The following is a 17,532-nucleotide window of genomic DNA, read 5'->3' as shown; positions in this document are numbered from 1 at the left end:
GTAACATGTCTATATGCCAACAATAAACAATGTGAAAAAGAAAAAAAAAGTAATTCCATTTAAAATAGTCAATAATAAATAGGAATGAACCAAAGAAGTAAAAGATCTCTGTAATGAAAATGAGAAAATACTTACAAAAGAAATTAAAGAAGGCACCAACATTCCAAGCTCATGGAGACATTCAATAAGTCAAACAGAATAGAGAACTCAGAAACAAACCCACACACCTACAGTCAACTCATTTTTGACAAAGGTCCAAGGACATACACTAGGTAAATGACAGTTTCTTCAATAAATGGTGCTGGAAAAACTGTATATTTATATGCAAAAAAATGAAACTAGATCCCCTCTCTCTCACCATATACAAACATCAAGACATCAAAATGGGTTAAATCTTAAATCTAAGTTCTCAAACTGTAAAACTATTTAATACTGCAAGAACACATTGGGGAAAATTTCCAGGACATTGGTCTGAGCAAAGATTTTTTTGGTAATACCCACAAGCACAGGCAACCAGAGCAAACACGGACAAATAGGATCACATTAAGTTAAAAAGCTTCTGCACAGCAAAGAGAACAAAGTGAAGAGACAATTGACAGAATGGAAGAAAATATTTACAAACTCTTTATCTGATAAGAGATTAATAAGTAGAATATAAAAGTAGCTGAAACAACTCTATAGGAAAAATCTAATAATCCAGTTGAGAAATGGACAAAACATTTGAACAGACATTTCCCAAAACAAGACATACAAATGGCAAACAGGCATATGAAAAGGTGCTCAACATCATTGATCGTCAGAGAAATGCAAATCAAAACTACAGTGAGATATCCTCTCTCCCCAAAATGGCTGTTCGTATCTTTTGCCCACTTTTTAATGGGATTGTTTGTTTTTATCCTTTACATTTGTCATATTTTCTCCCATTCTGTAGGTTGTCTTTTTACTCTGTTGATAATTTCTTTTGCTGTGCAGAAGGTTTTTGTTTTGTTTTGTTTTGTTTTTTTGTTTTTGACAGGATCTCTGTGGCCCAGGCTGGAGTGCAGTGGCACTATCTCAGCTCACTGCAACCTCCGTGTTTTGGGCTCAGGTGATTGTCCCACCTCAGCCTTCCAAGCAGCTGGGACTATAGGCGTGTTGCCACCATGCCCAGCTAATTTTTGTATTATATTTTTGGTAGAGATGGGGTTTCTCCATGTTGCCCAGGTTGACTCATGGGCTCAAGCAATCCACCAACTTTGGCCTCCTAAAGTACTGGGATTACAGGTGTCAGCCACTGTGCCCAGGCTGTGCAGAAGCTATTTAGTTTAATTAGATCCCATTTGTCAATTTTTGCTTTTTTGCAGTTGTTTTTCGTGTCTTTGTCATGAAATCTTTGCCCACGCCCATGTCCTGGATGGTATTGCCTAGGTCATCTTTCAGGTTTTTAAAAATAGTCTTGGGGTTTACATTTAAGTATTTAATCCATCTTGAGTTAATTTTTGTATATGGTGTAAGAGAGGAGTCCAGTTTCAATCTTCTGCATTCATCTAGCCATTTATCCCAGCACCATTTATTGAACAGGGAATCCTCGTTGCTGGTTTTTGTCAGGTTTGTAGAAGATCAGATGCTTGTAGGTTTGTGTTGTTTTTTTCTAAATTCTCTATTCTCCTCCATTGGTCTAAGTGTCTGTTTTTGTACCAGTGCCATGCTGTTTTGGTTACTATCACCCTTTAGTATGGTTTGATGTCGGGTAGCATGATGCCTCCAGCTTTGTTCTTTTTGCTTAGGATTGCCTTGGCTATTCAGGCTCTTTTTTGGTTCCATATGAATTTTAAAATAGTTTTTTTTCTAGCTCTGTGAACAACCTCAATGGTAGTTTTAAGAGGAATAGCGTTGAATCCATAAATTGCTTTGGGTAGAATGGCTATTTTAATGATATTGATTCTTCCTATCCTTGTGCATGGAATGTGTTTCCAATTTTTTGTGTCATCTCTGATTTTTTTTTAGCAGTGTTTCATAGTTTTTCTTATAGAGATCTTTCACCCCGCTAAGTAGTTGTAGTTTCAGATATTATATTTCTAAATGTGTTATGTAGTGTTATGGTAACCAAAAGAGCATGGCACAGGCATGAAAACAGACATTAGATAAGTCAAACAGAATACAGATCTTAGAAACAAATCCTGACAACCTACGGTGAATTCATTTTTGACAAAGATGCCAAGAACATACACTAGGGAAATGATTATCTCTTCCATAAGTGGTACTGGGAAAACTAAATATTCATATGGAGAAAAATGAAACTAGATGCCCTTCTCTCTCCATATACAAAAATGAAAATGGATTAAAAACTTAAATCTAAGACCTCAAACTATGAAACTACTATAAGAAAACATCGGGGGAAATTCTTCAGGACAGTTGTCTGGGCAAAGATTTCTTGAGTAATACCCTCACAAACACAGGCAACTAAAGGAAAAATGGACAAGTGGGATCACATCAAGTGAAAAGCTGCCTAGCAAAGAAAACAATCAACAAAGTGAAGAAACAGTTCACAGAATGGGAGAAAATATTTGCAAATTACCCATCTGACAAGAGATTGATAAGCAGAATATATAAGGAGCTCGAGCAACTCCATAAGGAAAAATATAATAACCCAATTAAAAAGTGGACAAAATATTTGACTAGACATTTCCCAAAAGAAGACATACAAATGGAAATCAAGCATAAGAAAAGGTGTTCATTATCACAGATCATCAGTGAAATGCAAACAAAAGCTATAATGAAATCATCTCACTGTAATTGAAATGGCTTTTATCTAAAAAACAGACAATAACATATGCTGGAGATGATGTGGAGAAAAGGGAACTGTCATACACTGTTGGTGAGAATGTAAATTATTACAACCACTGTGGACAACAGTTTGAAAGTTCCTCTGAAAAACTAAAAATGGAGCTACCATATGGTCCAGCAGTCCCACTCCTGGGTATATACCCAAAAGTAAGGAATCAGTATATTGAAGAGATAGCCGCACTCCCACGTTTGCTACAGTATGGTTCACAATAGCCAATATTTGGAAGCAACCTAAGTGTCCATCAACAGATGAATGGATAAGAACAATGTGGTACATATACACAATTGAGTACCATTCAGCCATTAAACAGAATGAGATCTAGTCATTTTCAACAAAATGGATGAAAATGGGTATCATTATGTTAAGTAAAATAAGCCAAGTACAAAAAGACAAACATCGCATGTTCTCACTTATCTGTGGCGTCTAAAAATCAAAACAATTGAACTCATGGAGAAGGAGAGTAGAAGTTACCAGAAAGTGGGAAGCATATTGGGTGAGTGTGGGGGAGATGGGGATGGTCAGTGAGGGCAAAAATTAGAAAGACCCACGATTTGTTTGTTTGTTGTTTTTTTTGAGACGGAGTCTCACTCTGTCACCCATGCTGGAGTGCAGTGGCATGATCTCAGCTCACTGCAACCTCTGCCTCCCGGGTTCAAGTGATTCTCCTGCCTTAGCCTCCCAAGTAGCTGGGATTACAGGCATGCACCACCACACCTGGCTAATTGTTTTGTATTTTTAGTAGAGATGGGGTTTCACCATCTTGGCCAGGCTGGTCTCGAACTCCTGACCTCAGGTCGTCCGCCCACCTCGGCCTCCTGAAGTGCTGGGATTACAAGTGTGAGCCACCGCACTCAGCCCTGAAAAGAAGTCTATTGACTGCTCAATCCACACTGCAGTTATGGGAACACCCACACCCAGAGATGAGAAAAAAACAAAACAAGAACTTCCATATCTCAAATGGCCAGAGGGGGGTCGTATGTCTTTCAAATGACCGCACTGCTTCTTCAACAAGAGTTTTTTTTTTTTTTTGAGATGGAGCCTCGCTCTGTCGCCCAGGCTGGAGTTCAGTGGCGCCATCTTGGCTCACTGCAAGCTTTGCCTCCTGGGTTCATGCCATTCTCCTGCCTCAGCCTCCCAAGTAGCTGGGACTACAGGCACCCCCCACAACACCTGGCTAATTTGTTGTATTTTTAGTAGAGATGGGGTTTCACCATGTTAGCCAGGATGGTCTCAATCTCCTGACCTTGTGATCCACCCGCCTCAGCCTCCCAAAGTGCTGGGATTACAGGCGTGAGCCACTGTGCCTGGCCCCAACAAGAGTTCTTAAACAGGCTGAGCTGGCTGAAATGACAGAAATCAAGTTTGGAAAATGGGTAGAAATGAAGGTCATAGGCCATCTACTTTTTTTTCTGAATATTCTTGATCTGTTGTTGGTTGAATCCACCCAGATGAAATCCAGTGACATGGAGTGCTGACCACCAACCAGCTACATTGGATTTCAGCAGAACTGCAGGATACAAAATTAGCATGAAGAAATCAGGTGTGTTTCTATACACTATGAAGGCTAATCAGAAAAATGAAATAATACCATTTACAATAGCACAAAATATAACATATATTTGAGAATAAATATAATCAAGAGGCAAAAGACTTATAAACTGAAAACTACAAAGCATTGCTAAAATAAAGAAGATACAAATAAAAAGAAAGCTGTCTGTGATATTGTAAAAGATATATTTAGTTTTTGTCCTGTTTTTTGTTCTCAACTCCTAAAATACTTGGGATTTTCTAAGTGATGTGTCTTTTTATGTGCTAGTAAGATGACTGACAGCTAGGGGCTGCTGGATCACCAGAGGATGTGGGTTGTTGCCTAGTGAACGAACCATGTGATTAGAGGACTGGAATATTCAGCCCCTCTTCAACTTCCCTGGAGGGGAGAGGGGCTCAAGGTTAAGTTGATCACCAATGGACGATTATGATTCCATAAAGACCCCCAAAAGGACTGATTTAGGGAAGCTTCCAGACAGATGAAGATTTGCAGTTTTCTGTATTGAATCTGGTCATCACTTTTGATAGTACTGACATTTTAACAATATTAAATCTTCCAATCCACGAGTATGGGATGTCTTTACATTTATTTCTGCCTTCTGTAATTTCTTTCATTAGCATTTTACAGTTTTTACTATACAACTGTTTCACCTCTTAAGTTTATCCTGTTTTTCATTCTTGTTGATGCTGTTGTAAATGGTATTGCTTTTTAAATTTCTCTTTTGAATAATCTGCTGTTAATGTGCAGAAATGCAATAGGTTTTTGTATGTTGATATTTTTTAATCCTGCAACTTTACTAAATTTGCTCATTAGCTCTAATAGGTTTTTTTCATGAAGTATTTAGGATTTTTTCACATATAAGATCATGTCATCTGCAAACAGACAATTTTACTTCTTCCTTTCCAATTCGGATGCCTTTTGTTTCTTTTTCTTTCCTAATTGTTGATTGTGGCTTCTAGTATTATGTTGAATGGAGGTGGTGAAAGTGGGCATCCATGCCTTGTTCTTGGTCTTTGAGGAAAAGCTTTCAGGTTTTTACTCTTGAGCCAGATACTACCTATGGGCTTTTCATATATGACCTTTATTATGTTAAGGTAATTGACAGAGCAGGAGCATCTGCCATCTTGGACAAGCCCCTCATTCTAAAGTTTACCTTAATAAAAAACCGCATAAATCCAAAGGGCATCAGCCTAATGGCTAAGGTCAGCATGACCATAAACCACAAATAACACCTCCAACCAGAAACATTCCAAAGTCCTCCCCAACCAGAGAGATAACCCTGCTTAGCTCTGGGCCAGAAAGATGTCTGTCCAAGATAACCTCCGTCCTCCCAGAGAGATTCCAACCCCGCCATAAACTTCTCCACACACATAAACATTCCAAGCTTCTGATAAGCCCCTTCACCCTAAAACCAATATGTACTCTTAGTCTGTAAGACAAAGGGCACCTGACTGAAATCGGCTAGGAGCGCCTCTCAGGTTTTGTCTAAAGTGAACCTGTCTTTAACTGCCAGCCGTGTTTCGTGTTTCTTTCTTCTTTCTTTAACTCATACAGTAATATCCTTCCATTATTAGTTGAAAGTTGTTTTTTTTTTTTTTTGAGATGGAATTTCACCCTTGTTGCCCAGGCTGGAGTGCAATGGCTCAATCTCGGCTCACTACAACCTCTGCCTCCCAGGTTCAAGCGATTCTCCTGCCTCCGCCTCCCAAGTAGCTGGGATTACAGGCATGGGCCACCATGCCCGGCTAATTTTGTATTTTTGGTAGAGACTGGGTTTCTCCATGTTGGTCAGGCTGGTCTCAAACTCCCGACCTCAGGTGATCTGCCCGCCTTGGCCTCCCAAAGTGCTGGGATTACAGGTGTGAGCAACCATGCCCAGCCGGAAGTTTTTTTTTAATCATGAAAGGGTGTCGTATTTTGTCAGATGCGTTTTCTGTATCTATTGAGATGACCAGGTGATTTTTATCCTTCATTCTGTTGGTGTAGTATATTAATTAATTTTCATATGTTGAACCAATCTTTCATCTTAAGGATAAATCCTATTTAGTAATGATGTATCATCCTTTTAATACATTACTGAATTTAGTTTTCTGGTATTTTGTTGTGGATTTTTGCATTTGTGTTCTTCAGGGATATCGATGTGAAGTTTAATTTTTTTGCATTGTCTTTGGCTTTGGTATGTGAGTATTGCTGGCCTCTTAGCTGGAGTTTGGAAGTGTTCCCTCCTTTTCAATGCCTTCAAAGGAGTTTGAGAAGGATTTTCTTTAATTCTTGAAATATTTGGTGCAATTCATTAGTGAAGCCGTCTGGTCCTGAGTGTTTTTTTCTTGGCAGATTTTTGATTACTGATTCGATTTCCTTAGTAGTTATAGTTCTGTTCAGACTTTCTGTTCTTCATGATTCAGTATTGGTAGGTTGTTTCTGGAAATTTACCATTTCTTCTAGGTTATTCAATTTGTTGATATATAAGTGTTAATGATAGTCTGTTAGGTTTCTTTTTATTTCTGTGGCAACAGTTGTAATGTCTCCTTTTATTTCTGATTTTATTTATTTGAGTCTTTCCTTTTATTTCTGGTGTAGCTAAAAGTTTGTCAATTTTCTCATTTTTTTTCAAAAATCCAACTCTTAGTTTCATTGACTTTGTTTTTGTTGTTGTTGAGACGGAGTCTTGCTCTGTTGCCCAGGCTGGAGTGCAGTGGCGTGATCTCGGCTCACTGCAAGCTCTGCCTCCCAGGTTCAGGCCATTCTCCTGCCTCAGCCTCCCGAGTAGCTGGGATTACAGGCACATGCCACCATGCCCGGCTAATTTTGTATTTTAGTAGAGATGGGGTTTCACCATGTTAGCCAGGCTGGTCTTGAACTCCTAACCTCAGGTGATTCACCCGCTTCAGCCTCCCAAAGTGCTGGGATTACAGGCATGAGCCACCGCGCCTGGCCTAGTTCCACTTTTAGTTTTGTCTGAGAAAATATATATTATACACATTTGGTTTTTAAAAATTTTGTGGCTGGGTTCGGTGGCTCACGCCTGTAATCCCAGTGCTTTGGGAAGCCAAGGCAGGTGGATCACGAGGTCAGGAGTTCGAGACCAGCAGCCTGGCCAACATAGTGAAACCTGGTAACCTAGTGAAACCTCGTCTCTACTAAAAATACAAAAATTAGCCAGGCGTGGTGGCAGGCGCCTGTAGTCCCAGCTACTTGGGAGGCTGAGGCAGGAGAATCGCTTGAACCTTGGAGGAGGAGGCTGTGGTGAGCCGAGAGATAAAATTTTGTATAAAGTTATGGGGCACAATTGTAATTTTGTTACATGGATATTTTTCTGCATGGGGTGAAGCCCGGGCTTTTTGAATATCCATCACTGGAATAATATGCATTGTACCCATTAGTAATTTTGCATCTTGCACCCCCAACCCTTCCAAGTCTCCATCTTTTCACACTCTATGTCCACGTGTACACATTATTTAGCTCCTACTTAGGAGAATGTGGGGTGTTTGTCTGTCTGTGTCTGAGTTGTTTCATTTAAGGTAATGGCCTCCAGTTCCATCCATGTTGCTGCAATAAACATGATTTCATTTGAAAATACACACATATATATATACATAGAATTTTTAAAATTATCTTTAAAACTTTTACCTCTTTCTGGTTATTTCCTCAAGGTCATCCATGTATCTCCTGCAGCTGAATCTCTCGGTATGCCTCTGCAGCCCTCTGTACCCCAATCTAAATTTTTATTTTTATTTATTTATTTACTGAGATGGAGTCTCGCTCTGTGTCACCTAGGCTGGAGTACAGTGGCACAACCTCGGCTCACTGCAACCTCCGCCTCCTGGGCTCAAGCAATTCTCGTGCCTCAGCCTCCCGAGTGCCTGTGACTACAGGCGTGCGCTACCATGCCCGTCTAATTTTTGTATTTTTAGTAGAGATGGGATTTCACCCATGTTGGCCAGAGTGGTCTCGAACTCCTGACCTCAAGTGATCCACCCAACTCAGCTTCCCAAAGTGCTGGGATTACAGGCGTGAGCCCCCGGCCCAACCCCACTCTAAATTTTGTAAATTATTCCTGAATAAGTAAAAGTAATATGAATCATCTTGTGCTTTTTTAAAAGTTCTTGAATAAAATGTAATGGTTTACATTTCATTGATAAATTTATCTGTCTGATTCTGCTTTACAGTGCCATCCCTTGGGAATCACAGCTTATTCTCTAAAGAGAGTTGGAGATATGCATTTAGTTATAATTATTTAACATGAAAAATGTATCCATTCCAAGCCTAACCTGAGAGATACAGATCATATACATTCCTATAATTGAGCTCTAAAGTGCATTTATTCTTAGGATAAATTTTAAAACTAGAATCTGTGGAGAACCAAGATCACATGTAAAACTAATAAATATATATATACTTTTGTAAAGTATGTAAAAATAGCATTGAAAAGAATAAAAATCAGGCAATTTGTGAGTGGAAGGAGAGATGGCAAAAGTCTTTATTAACAAAATAATCATAGTTATGGAAGTTTTATTACATGCTGGCCGCATTCTCAGTATGTTAAATGTATTGGCTTATTTAAAACTCACAAGAATCTCATGAGATATTAGTATTTCTCCCATTTTAAAGATGAGGCTCAGAGAGATAAGAACTTGCCCAAGCTCATACAACGAGTGACCCTTGGAGCCCAGCAATGAACCGAGTCAGTGACATTCCAGACGTCATGATAAAATTGTGACTCTTGGCCAGGCATGGTGCCTCATACCTGCAATCCCAGCACTTTGGGAGGCTGAGGCGGGCAGATCACGAGGTCAGGAGATTGAGACTATCCTGGCTAACATGATGAAACCCCATCTCTACGAAAATACAAAAAATTAGCCGGGCGTGGTGGCGGGTGCCTGTAGTCCCAGCTACTCAGGAGGCTGAGGCAGGAGAATGGCGTGAACCTGGGAGGCGGAGCTTGCAGTGAGCCAAGATCGCACCACCACCGCACTCTAGCCCGGGCAACAGAGCAATACTCCCACCTCAAAAAAAAAAAAAAAAAAAAAAAAAAGTGACTCTTAGGAAAAAAAAAAGAGCAGATATTTGTTTCCACCAGTGGTGATCTTTAAAATTGTTATTACCAGTTTTAGAATCTCTGGCACAATGAGAATAATCAGGCTTATATCCACAGTGTATTTTAAAGGTGAATTTGTTTTGGAGTAGTTATAAATGAAGCTGAGAAATTGACAGTAAGCATAGGATTGGCAGAAAGCAAAATGACTATCTTACATACTGATGCATTGATGCATTGAAACATAATCTGCACAAAGAAAAATATTTCATTTTGAATAGACAAGCCTATCTGCGTCAATTGAAACTTGGCCAGGTGTCTGTTCTCCTTTGTTTTGCATTATTTTCAATTGAATGGAAAAATATTGTTACTAAATTGGTTAAAATTATTACAGGAAGAATGTTGTTTCGAAGTATAATTTATACAGAATTTCTACATTACATTATCTGATTGAGACAGTTAAGCAAAACAGTGTCAAATTTCTTCTTTTTTTTTGAGACAGTCTTGTTCTGTGGCCCAGAACTGGAGTGCAATGGCACGATCTCGGCTCACTGCAACCTCTGCCTCCCGGGTTCAAGTGATTCTCCTGCCTCAGCCTCCCAAGTAGCCAGGATTACAGGCGCATGCTACCATGCCCAGCTAATTTTTGTATTTTTAGTAGAGACGGGGCTTCACTATGTTGGCCAGGCTGGTCTCAAACTCCTGACCTCGTGATCCGCCCACCTCGGCCTCCCAAAGTGCTGGGATTACAAGCGTGAGCCACCTCGCCCAGCCAACAATGTTAAATTTCTTTTTTTTTTTTTTTTTTTTGAGACAGGGTTTCACTCTTGTTACCCAGGCTGGAGCCACCGTGCCCAGCCACAATGTTAAATTTCAGTAGCTTCAAGTTTACTCATTAATTATCCTCTCTGAAAAATGTTTATTCTGAAATAATTAAAATTCAAAAATAAATTGATTCAATATATATTTAATTTTATTTCACAATTTTTTTTGTTTTGTTTTTGAGATGGAGTCTTGCTGTGTCTCCCAGGCTGGAGTGCAGTGGCCTGATCTCAACTCACTTCAACCTCTGCCTCCTGGGTTCAAGGGATTCTCCTACCTCAGCCTCCTGAGTAGCTGGGATTACAGGTGCGTGTCACCACATCCGGCTAATTTTTGTATTTTTAGTAGAGACAGGGTTTCACCATGTTGGCCAGGCTGGTCTCAAACTCCTGACCTCAGGTGATCCACCTGCCTCGGACTCCCAGAATGCTGGGATTACAGGCGCAAGCCACCGTGCTCGGCCATTTCACAAGTATTGTTATGTTAATAGTGGCATGATTTAAAACTGTATGTATTAAAATTATACCTACTGCCTATTATTATTTCATATGTATGCATTTTAAATAAATAGAAATACAGCAAGAAAAACATTTAAGAAATACTATGCTTTTAAAAATCTCCTCAATACATTGTTTATCTTACTAATGTCTTTTAAGTTTTTGGTTTTTCTTTAAAAGATGAGGTCTTTCAGTGCTGCCCAGACTTGTCTCAAACTTCTGGGCTTAAGTGATCCTCCCACCTAAGCCTCTCAAGTAGGTGGTATTACAGGTGTGCACCACCATGCCCAGCGTTGCCTGTTTCTTTCTTTCTTTTTTTTTTTTTGAGACGGAATCTCGCCCTGTCACCCAGGCTGGAGTACAGTGGCACAGTCTTGGCTCACTGCAAGCTCCACCTTCCGGGTTCACGCCATTCTCCTGCCTCAGCCTCCCAAGTAGCTGGGACTACAGGCGCCCGCCACCACGCCCAGCTAATTTTATTTTCGTATTTTTAGTGGAGATGGGGTTTCATCGTGGTCTCGATCTCCTGACCTCGTGATCCGCCTGCCTCGGCCTCCCAGAGTGCTAGGATTATAGGCGTGAGCCACGGTGCCCGGCCAGTGTTGCCTGTTTCTTGACTATCAGGTAGGAAACATATTAAGTAGTGTTCATTCATTCACTCAACAACCATCGTAACTAAAATTTCCACAGGTAAGAATCTGAATTCTCACCAAATGCATACACTGGAATGTTTTACCTGTATTTATCATCTAGTTTGACAAACACCATAGTTACATTGCTAGACATACCCATTAAATTATCTTCCTTAAGGTATTAATATCCTGTTATATCATTTAGGAAATACATTTTAGAAGTGCCGTATGCCATTTTATCAAGAATGTCTGGTTTCACTTTTGTTTTATTCTGATTATAAGTGCTCATTGTTTTTGCAGGTTTATCTTACGCTCTATGTCATAGGCTGGCCAACTTTTTCTCTAAAGAGCTGCAGAGTAAATATTCTATGTGTTGCAGGTTATAGCGTACCTGCCTAAATTGATGTGGCCATGTCCCAATTTTTTGTTTCTTACTAAAACAAGCTGTCAGCCTGATTTGCGTATAATCTCATCTCTGCTTGCCTCACTGCCTATCAGTCATCCCCTTAATGCTTCTCTCTTAAATGACCTTTCTTTTGCTTGGGCAGACTTTAATTCCTAGATTAGATCTGCTGTGCTTTCTTTGCCCTCTGACTATAAATATCTATCCATGTGTTGAAATGTCACCTCTTCTAGTGGCCTTTTCCAACCAGCTTTCTCTTGTAGCTGCATACACACCACACACCCTACGTATTAATTAGAGAATTGTATGTCCAATTGTATGTCCTGATTTACAGTGAAAAGCCCTGGTCTGGCTGGCTGCGGTGGCTCACACCTATAATCCCAGCACTTTGGGAGGCTGAGGTGGGCAGATCAGGAGGTCAGGAAATTGAAACCACCCTGGCCAACATGGTGAAACCCCGTCTCTACTAAAAATACAAAAATTAGCTGGTTGTGTTGGTGTGTGCCTGTCATCCCAGCTACTTAGGAGGCTGAGGTGGGAGAACTGCTTGAACCCGGGAAGCGGAGGTTGCAGTGAGACGAGATTGCACCACTGCACTCCAGCCTGGGCGACAGAGCGAGACTCCGTCTCAAAAAACAAAAAAAAAAAAAAGAAAAGTCCTGGTTTACATGGAACAGACCTGGTTTATTTCTGCTACCCATGTATCACATCTAGTAGAGTCTTTGTTCCAGATACTACATTGTTTAAACAAGTACTGTTACTTGCAATACATAGGCTGGACAGGGTTTGATACAGCTCTTCTTTTTTTATGATTATTATTGTACTTTAAGTTCTAGGGTACATGTGCACAATGTGCAGGTTTGTTAGATATGTATACATGTGCCATGTTGGTGTGCTGCACCCATTAACTCGTCATTTACATTAGGTATATCTCCTAATGCTATCCCTCCCCCCTCCCCCCACCCCATGACAGGCCCCGGTGTGTGGTGTTCCCCTTCCTGTGTCCAAGTGTTCTCATTGTTCAATTCCCACCTATGAGTGAGAACATGCAGTGTTTGGTTTTTTTGTCCTTGCAATATTTTGCTCAGAATGATGGTTTCCAGCTTCATCCATGTCCCTATAAAGGACATGAACTCATCCTTTTTATGGCTGCATAGTATTCCATGGTGTATATGTGCCACATTTTCTTAATCCAGTCTATCATTGATGGACGTTTGGGTTGGTTCCAAGTCTTTGCTATTGTGAATAGTGCCGCAATAAACATATGTGTGCATATGTCTTTATAGCAGCATGATTTATAATCCTTTGGGTATGTACCCAATTATGGAATGGCTGGGTCAAATGGTATTTCTAGTTCTAGATCCTTGAGGAATCGCCACACTGTCTTCCACAATGGTCCAACTAGTTTACAGTCCCACCAACAGTGTAAAAGCGTTCCTATTTCTCCACATCCTCTCCAGCAGCTGTTGTTTCCTGACTTTTTAATGATCGCCATTCTAACCAGTGTGAGATGGTATCTCATTGTGGTTTTGATTTGCATTTCTGTGATGGCCAGTGATGATGAGCATTTTTTCATGTGTTTGTTGGCTGCATAAATGTCTTCTTTTGAGAAATGTCTGTTCATATCCTTCGCCCACTTTTTGATGGGGTTGTTTGTGTTTTTCTTGTAAATTTGTTTGAGTTCTTTGTAGATTCTGGATATTAGCCCTTTGTCAGATGAGTAGATTACAAAAATTTTCTCCCATTCTGTAGGTTGCCTGTTCACTCTGATGGTAGTTTCTTTTGCTGTGCAGAAGCTCTTCAGTTTAATTAGATCCCATTTGTCAATTTTGGCTTTTGTTGCCATTACTTTTGGTGTTTTAGACATGAAGTCCTTGCCCATGCCTATGTCCTAAATGGTATTGCCTAGGTTTTCTTCTAGGGTTTTTATGGTTTTAGGTGTAACATTTAAGTCTTGAATCCATCTTGAATTAATTTTTGTATAAGGTGTAAGGAAGGGATCCAGTTTCAGCTTTCTACATATGGCTAGCCAGTTTTCCACATATGGCTAGCCAGTTTTCCCAGCACCATTTATTAAATAGGGAATCCTTTCCCCATTTCTTGTTTTTGTCAGGTTTGTCAAAGATCACATAGTTGTAGATGTGTGGTATTATTTCTGAGGGCTCTGTTCTGTTCCATTGGTCTATATCTCTGTTTTGGTACTGGTACCATGCTGTTTTGGTTACTGTAGCCTTGTAGTATAGTTTGAACTCAGGTAGCGTGATGCTTCCAGCTTTGTTCTTTTGGCTTAAGATTGACTTGGCAATGTGGACTGTTTTTTGGTTCCATATGAACTTTAAAGTAGTTTTTTCCAATTCTGTGAAGAAAGTCATTGGTAGCTTGATGGGGATGGCATTGAATCTATAAATTACCTTGGGCAGTATGGCCATTTTCACAATATTGATTCTTCCTGTCCATGAACATGGACTGTTCTTCCATTTCTTTGTGTCCTCTCTTATTTCATTGAGCAGTGGTTTGTAGTTCTCCTAAAAGAGGTCCTTCACATCCCTTGTAAGTTGGATTCCTAGGTATTTTATTCTCTTTGAAGCAGTTGTGAGTGGGAGTTCACTCATGATTTGACTCTCTGTTTGTCTGTTATTGGTGTATAAGAATGCTTGTGATTTTTGCACATTGATTTTGTATCCTGAGATTTTGCTGAAGTTGCTTCTCAGCTTAAGGAGATTTTGGGGCTGAGACGATGGGGTTTTCTAAATATACAATCATGTCATCTGCAAACAGTGACAATTTGACTTCCTCTTTTCCTAATTGAATACCCTTTATTTCTTTCTCCTGCCTGATTGCTGTGGCCAGAACTTCCAAAAGAATTCTTAATAAAATATTAACAAATTGAATCCAGCAAAGTCAGTTTAACATTTGACTATCAATCAATGTATTTCACCATATAAACAAAAAAATGGAGACACCATGTGATCACCTCAGCAGATTCAGAATAAGTACTTAAAATTCAACACTAATAATTCTCTGGACTAGAAATAGAAAAAAACTTTTCTCAGTCTGAAAAGGAGCATCTACAGAAAATCTACAGTTAACATCATATTTAATGGTGAACACTTTCCCCCTAAGATCAAGAACAAGGCAAATATGCTCATTCCTATGAGTTCTGTTCAGTGTTGTGCTGGAGATCCTAGCCTGCAAACTAAGGCAAGAAAAAGAAATAAAAATCATACACACTGAAAAGAAAAAAGTAAAACTGTTTTTATTTGCAGGTAACGTGATTGCATATATATATAAAATCCAAAGGAATCTAGAAAAAATCTGTTAGAACTAATAAAATTAGATATGTTGCAGGATATAAGGTCAACCTGTGAAAAAAATAAATTGTATTCTCATATTAGCTATGAACAATTAGAAAATAAAAAGTTTAAAACTATTATCTATGATAACATCTAAAAATTCATGAAATATTTAAGGATTAATTTGACAAAGTATGTCCAGGACCTGAACACTGAAAACAACAAAACACTGCTGAAGAAATTGAAGAAGACATAAATAAAGAGAGATATACCATGTTTGTAAATTGGAAGATTTAGTATTGTTAAAGAGTTAATTCTCCCTAATTTGGTTATTAAAGAAACTACATTTAGAAAGATTCAGTGCAATTTCAATAAAAATCCCAGCAGATATTTTTTGTAGATATCTACAAACTGATTCTAAAATTCATATGGAAATGTAAATGACCTAGAATAGCCAAAACAATTTTGAAAAAGAATCCTTGGAGGACTTACCTGAATTCAAGATTGACTATAAAGCTGTGGTAATCAAAACACTGTGATATTGACATAAAGATAGATAATGGGATAGAATAGAGAGCCCAAAAATAGAGCCATACATTTAGTCAAAATTATTTTCCAATTTTTTATTGTGTAAAATACATATAACATAGAATTTACCATCAAATTTAAATGTATAATTCATTAGTTTTAGATAAATTCATAATGTTTGTTTTACAACCATTTCCATCATCCATCTCCGTAACTGCTTTCATCTTGTAAAACTGAAACTCTATACCCATTAAACAATTAACTTCCCATTTTTCTTCTCCTCCAGACCCTAGAAACTACCATTCTAGTCTCTGTTTCTATTATTTTGTTGGTCAGTTTTGAATAAAGGTGCCAAGGTATTTCAATGTAGGAAAGGATACTTTTATAACAAATTATGCTAGAAAAACTGGATATCCATCACAACAACAACTTTGACCCTTACCTCACATCATAGAAATTAGTTTGAGATGGAGCAAAGACTTTTCTAGAATAAAACATAGAAGGAATCTTCACAACATTGGGATAGGTAAAAATTTTTGAGATAGGACACAAAAAGCAGAATCCATGAAATTTTTAAAGTATGAATTTGATTTTGAAATTAAGAACTTCTGCTCTTTGAAAGAGACTTTTAAGCAAAGGAAAAGACAACACAAAACCATGAGACAAGATATACATATACATATATATATACACAAGATATACACACACACACATATATATATACACACATATATATGTATATGCCGTTCTCCTGCTCAGCCTCCTGAGTAGCTGGAATTACAGCCACCTGCCTCACCCAGCTATGTATACATATGTCTCCGACAAGGGACATGCGTAGTCCTTTGCACAAAGAACTCTTCTTACAAGTCAACAACAACAAGGCAAACTAATTTAAAGATGGACAGAGGCTGTGAACAGGCTTCACAAAAAAGATACGCAAATGCTCAATAAATGCATAAAAAGTTGCTCACTACCTGTAGTCATCAGGGAAATGCAAATTAAAATCACACTAAGATACCACTACACACCACTAGAATGGCTCAAAATAAAAAGACTGACAATAACACATGTTGATGAAAATATGGAGCAACTGAAACTCTCATACACTTCTGATGGGAATGGAAAATGGTACAATCACTTTGGAAAATAGTTTAGCAGTTTCTTGTTAAGTTAAATATACACTTATTGTAAAAATCCAGCAATTGGTTTCCTAGGTTTTTACCCAAGATAAATGAACACATATTTTCCCACAAAGACTTGTACACAGGCTGTTCATAGCAACTTTATTCAGAGTAGTTAAAAACTAGAGACAACCCATATATCCATCAGCTGGTGAATGATTATACAAAGGGTGATAGGTACATATAAAGGAATACTTTTGAGCAATAAAAATAATAAATTACCAATACATGTAACTTTAGAATACTGGAGAGCATTTATTTATTCATATTTGAGTTTCCTCACATCCTTTATATGTTAGTCTATTGGGGTTGTTATCTTTTCTTATTTATTAACATGAGAATAAATAGAAATAATAGAATACAGTAGGATAATAGAAGTAATAGGATAATAGAAAATGGGTATTTTCTATTCAGAGAATGGTTCATGACCAGCAATATTGGCAGTACCTGGAACTTATAAGACATGCATAGTCTTGGATCCTGTCCTGGACCTACTGATTCAAGGTCCACTTTTAAACAAGATTCCTAGGTTTTTCATATGCATACTAAAGTTTGCAAAGTACTAGTCTAGGTAAAGTCTTTGATGAAATTTAAATATTACAACTTTTTTTTTCCAATCTACCATCTTTCTGTTAATTTTACTTGTGTGTTCTTCATGTTCTTTATTGGAAAAAAAAATTCTTATTTGATGAAATAATATTTACCAAAACTTTTTTATTTTTTCACGTTTTCTGCTTCTTATTTGATAGATGGAGTTTTTAGAAG

The 17,532-nt window shown here is 38.4% G+C and overlaps 1 protein-coding gene across 1 annotated transcript in view; it reads left to right on the top strand.

The window, feature by feature from the left end:
* The first annotated feature begins 4,275 nt into the window (after positions 1 to 4,275).
* The window catches only part of ALDH3A1 (aldehyde dehydrogenase 3 family member A1), a 72,222-nt gene continuing 58,965 nt past the window's right edge, over positions 4,276 to 17,532 (top strand). Inside the window, exon 1 of the mRNA XM_063617842.1 lies at positions 4,276 to 4,367. The gene's annotated coding sequence lies outside the window, so the exon portion shown is untranslated. The remainder of the gene's footprint in view (positions 4,368 to 17,532) is intronic.

Source organism: Symphalangus syndactylus, chromosome 14 (assembly GCF_028878055.3).
Source record: "Symphalangus syndactylus isolate Jambi chromosome 14, NHGRI_mSymSyn1-v2.1_pri, whole genome shotgun sequence".
Taxonomy (NCBI): domain Eukaryota; kingdom Metazoa; phylum Chordata; class Mammalia; order Primates; family Hylobatidae; genus Symphalangus; species Symphalangus syndactylus.
Note: the sequence above shows the minus strand (reverse complement) of the source record. Positions and strands in the feature narration are given on the sequence as shown.